We start from the raw sequence: 4,814 nt of genomic DNA, 5'->3' as shown, positions 1-4,814 counted from the left end.
CAAGTGCTGCCAGGACCACAGCATGATTCTTAGGACTTTTAATATCCTTGTTTATTTAATCAACTGCACATTCCAAAAAACCTGTGATGGGTTTGGGTTATTTAGAGGCTGAAACTCGAGTGCAGATGCCTAAATATGGGTCCCTAAATACATACATATCTTGTGAAGAAGTGGGCCTGACTTTTGTAGGTGCTAAGCAACTGTTCTTCTGCATTTCCATCTGCTTTTAAATCACATCCCACCCTCTGCCACCTTCCTCACGTCCACACTTTTTAAAAGAAATGAGCTTTGAAAAGTAGGCTAGCTTCTTCCTCTGCTTACAGAAGCGTCCTGCCTGAAAGCAGCTCCATCCTAAAAACTGGTGCCAGCTGAAGGGGGAAGGGGTGAGTTGTGTCCTGATGTGTCCCTTGGGTAGAAAACTGCAGCAGAGGTCAGCTGCTGTGCACCCAAACAGCCACCCATCAAATGGCACCTGCCTGGAGGGTGCTATCCCTCCTTCAGTTTGCAGAGAAATCACCCAGCGTGGACAGTTAAAGGCTGAAACAGTCAAAATGTTGATTCTTGGCAAGTTCTTCATGAGGTGGCCCAGCAGCAGAGATGCTCTCAGCCAGGGCAGCACGTCAAGAAAAGAACCTGCAGGTTGTTGTAGAGCCCAGGACTCTGACACTCCCTTGATGTCTGCACTGCTCTGCTCTCCTCTCTCTGGAGAAGAACTTTCTGCTCCTTGGTTTCTTCTCCCCAGCCTGGGGTGCAGAGAGATATCCTGGGCTGATTCCAGGCTCTGGAAAAGGATTGCAATTGGTTCTTTTGCGGGGCAAATCAATGGAGTGGAGAGAAAAAAACACCTTACATCTTTACTACAATACAGACAGGCTGAAACCACAGCGAGTCCTTGGGCTTTCAGCTGGAAAATGGTGTGTTTCTGAGCTAGGCTGCAGGAGGAGCTGGGGTTTATTGCCTGGAGATTGACCTTCATGTGGAACTTCCATTCCCAGTCTGCACAGTCCTGACAGAGCTGCCATCCTTTCCTTTGTACCTATCCTGGGAGGTACTCCCTTTGCTTTTTATACTCATTTCCCTGGATTGCCAGCTAGCAACACAAGATAACAAGCCTGACAAAGCTTTCACAGCCCTTATTTTTATTTCCATCCCCAAGTTACTTCTTTCTTACAGATTGAGGTTTTCTGTCTCATGCATTTCATAAAACTTCATTGTAGATTTCTTTTTCAGCACAGCTTCTTCCTGAGGTGTCTTATGTCAACTGAAAAAGTTATATATAACGTGTGTACACATGCATATTTATATATGTGCATGCACATACATATGCAAAGAGCTGGGGATACAGCTTCCTACCAGTTAGCATTAGTGCAAAGGTAGTTTTTTCCCTCTTATTTTTGTGTATATTTAACTCTGCCTGTGGGCTCCTAAGCAAGCCAAGAAGGGATGTCTGAAAATCTTCTAATAGATTTTTATGCTACATTGAATCTGGTTTTTTTTCAAACACTGGTTCTCAGTGCAGGGTGACCGGGACACTGACATTTCTCTTGCTCTCAGGTTTGCCCCTTCCTGAATATTTTCTATTTCAAGGCTTGTAACTGGTCAGGAACTACCCCAGGCACTTGGGAGGTGATGGCTGCTGTGTGAGAGGATTGCTGCCCAACTCCACACAGTATTTCCCTGCTCTAGCCCAGTCTCCTCCAGGAAAATGTCCTGGAAAATTAGTGGTTCAGTAAACTCTTGATAGCACAGACCCAAAGCACTCAGCTCCCATTGATTTCAGTAGGACTTGGACCAAAGGAGCTTTGTGCTTCTGATCTCCTGATAGCAAATGTGAAGTTCATGGCAGCCCTGAGGAAGATCCCAGTTTGTTCTGACAGTGACTGAAGACACAGAAGAAAACCAAACAATTGTAACTCCCTGAGATGTTGTTCAGGCTTTGAAAGATGGCCCAAAGCATCTTCCCCAGTCTGCAGTGGAATGTTCCTTATTCATCACTGCAAAAACCTCTGATGTCCCACTCAGGTTGTTGACATTTCAGTCGCTGCTTCTGTTTTGAACTGTTACAATCAGTAATTTGTCACCCTTCCAGATTGTCCCTTCCCTTGGAAATTTAAACTACAACAGTGACAAATGAAAGCCCATCAGATACCAGTGCAAGTGGAGGGATGTGAGAGAAGGAGATTGGTCCCAAGGTAATGTTTCCCCCTCTTCTACCTTCAGTATTGTTGTCAAGGTGCTCATCTCATTGAGTACAGATTGAGACAGCTCCATTCAGTGTAACAGGTCACCCTTTCACCTTGGCTCCACAAGAAAGGAAGATGACTCTCTGGATGTAAAACCCAGCAGGCATGCATTAAAAGAATTATTAAAAGCAAAGTTCCTCCTGGAAGTCAGACCATCAGAGTCCTCTTTTTTTTTTTTAATGAAGTTATAAATACTGAGGACAGAGGGAGAGCAAAATTTATAGTGAAACAGAACCAAATGAAATGGCATCATGCAGAAAGTTTTGGGGCTAGGCTGGTGGTGCTGGTGTTCTCTGCAGTCCTAACCAGAAGGTTTGGTGTTGTTAGGAGAGGTAAAATGCACTTAATAGAAATAAAAAAATCAGCTAACAAGTCTGTTCCTGGATGAGTGCCTCAGGTAAAAATGGTTTACCCTGGTGCTGCTGCTGCAGCTTTCAGTCTCTCTGGTTTTAATTGAATGCAGCCTGATGAGAAAACATGGAATGAGATCTGAGCTTCCAGAGGCAGTGTTGGTGGGGAGGGTTGGGACACAGGGGGCTCTGTGAAACAGCTCCTGAAGAAGCCCCATGGTCCCTGACTGTTCCAGAAGGGCAGCGGGCAAGAGGGGGTATGCTCAGGTCTATAAACCAGAGATAGGTGAGGAAGTCAGAAACCCCTGGTTACTTTCTGCTGCTTTTTGAGAGTAAAGAGGAATTCAGTGAAAGCAAAAGGTGCTGCAGAAAACAGGAGTGAAGGGAAAGGCCCCAGCACACAGCACGGTGTTCTCCTGGAGGATTTGCTGCTGCAAACCCCATGAAGGGTTCAGGGAAGGTGTCAGAGTTCATGTGGGAAGGAGCAGAATGGTTTTATTGTGGCCTTTTGGGCAGTTATCCTGTTTACATTTTTCTCTGTAAGCATAAAAACGTTTTTAAAAGCAGCTGGGGCTGAGCAGTGTCAGAATCCTGGGTGACACAGGCACCTTACTTGGTCTTGGATGGTGACTTTTGTTTTCTCACCACAGAGCAGTTCTCATCACATGTCTAGTAGGGGAAGAGTGAATCTAGAATGAATCTAGATTTTTCCACTGAGGTCAGCTCCTCCTGTGCATCTCTACATAAATTTATAATCCAAGCACAAGTGGCTGGAGAGCTGATGTGTTTCTTTTGCCAGATCAAAGATCTCCTCAAAACAGCTTGAATCAAATCAAGAACATTCTGGAAACATGAAATACAGCAAGAGCATCTCAAAGCATGTGGAAAAGGTCCCTCTTGTTTTCTGCAGAACTGCTAAAGCAGCTGAAATGTTCTTTGGATTGAACCTGAGTAATCTCAGAACAGATGTCTGCCAGCACCAACCTTGTCATGTCTTGGATTTTCTTTTGTTGCCTCTCTTGCCTCCTTTAGAGTTTGGGTATATTAAACACATGTCCCTGAACAGCACCTCCTGCTCATGAAACATGTTTGTACCCTTGTCAGTGCCCCTCCACCTGCTCTATGTACCCTCTGTTCTTTGTTCCCACCTCTCATTTGCTTTAGAAATGGAAATTCAGCAGCTTTTGGAGCATCAGAAGGTCCAACCTCTCGTTTTCTCTCCCTAGGGCAATGCAGCAGCTGCCTCCCACCCTCACCACAGAGCTCACTGGGAAGCCCATCCAGGAGCTGGTGGTGAGCACATCCCTGAGGCACTCTGCTCACACAGATAAATGCAGCCTTGGATAACTGAATGAATTCCACTCTCTCTGCTGTCCATTTGCAAGTGAAACCTTTTCTCAGGTGTTCACAAACTGAATGTCCTTCATCTCCTGGATACTCAGTTTGGGCTGAGAACTGCTCTGCAAGAGCACCACAGCCTGCAGGACCACCAGCTGCAGCTGGACCTGAGTTTGCAGCACTCAGAACACCAGGTCATGCTCAGCACACTCTGATTTTCTAAATTGAAACTCTTTTTTTTTTTTTTTTCCCCCCAAATGTTTTTACAAACCAGAAACTTTTAAAAGAATTTTTTTCACTAGTCAGTCCAGGTAACATGAAAGTGTTGGGACAGGGAGTTCATCAAAAAGGCATTAGTAATGTGAACCTTAGAAAAAACATGAAAAAATTAATCCTGTGTGCTCAGAGCAGAGCCTGAGTTTGGTGAAGTCAAGTGGGTTAAACTAAGCAGAATAAAATGATCTTGTTGTGTAATAAAACATTCAATCAGGGAGTTGCTCAATTGTTTCTGAGTAAACCCCTGTGGAGGGAAACCATCAGGAAGGGGCTGCACACTACACAAGGAGCAGAAACCAAGTATTTGAAGGGCTGCTCATTAACTGAGAATCATCCATGCTCTGCTGGATCAGGCAAGGTGCCTGCAGGAAAAAATAATCCCTGGTTGTGTCAGGGAAGGTGGGAGGGAGCATGCTGCATAGCACGGGAGAGTCAGATGTAGAGGTGAGCTTAATTCTGGGGTTTGTTAGCTCTGGAATATTAGATTTAGCATTTTTGATAATGTTCTTTTAGCTTGGAATATTGTGTGCAATAGATATATATATATATATATATAATGTTTTTAAATAAAACTGGTTTGTCTCCAAGTCGTGTCATTTTCACACTG

The sequence above is a fragment of the Calypte anna genome, chromosome 4 (assembly GCF_003957555.1).
Source record: "Calypte anna isolate BGI_N300 chromosome 4, bCalAnn1_v1.p, whole genome shotgun sequence".
In the NCBI taxonomy this organism is placed as follows: Eukaryota; Metazoa; Chordata; class Aves; order Apodiformes; family Trochilidae; genus Calypte; species Calypte anna.
This window is presented reverse-complemented; position numbering follows the sequence as displayed.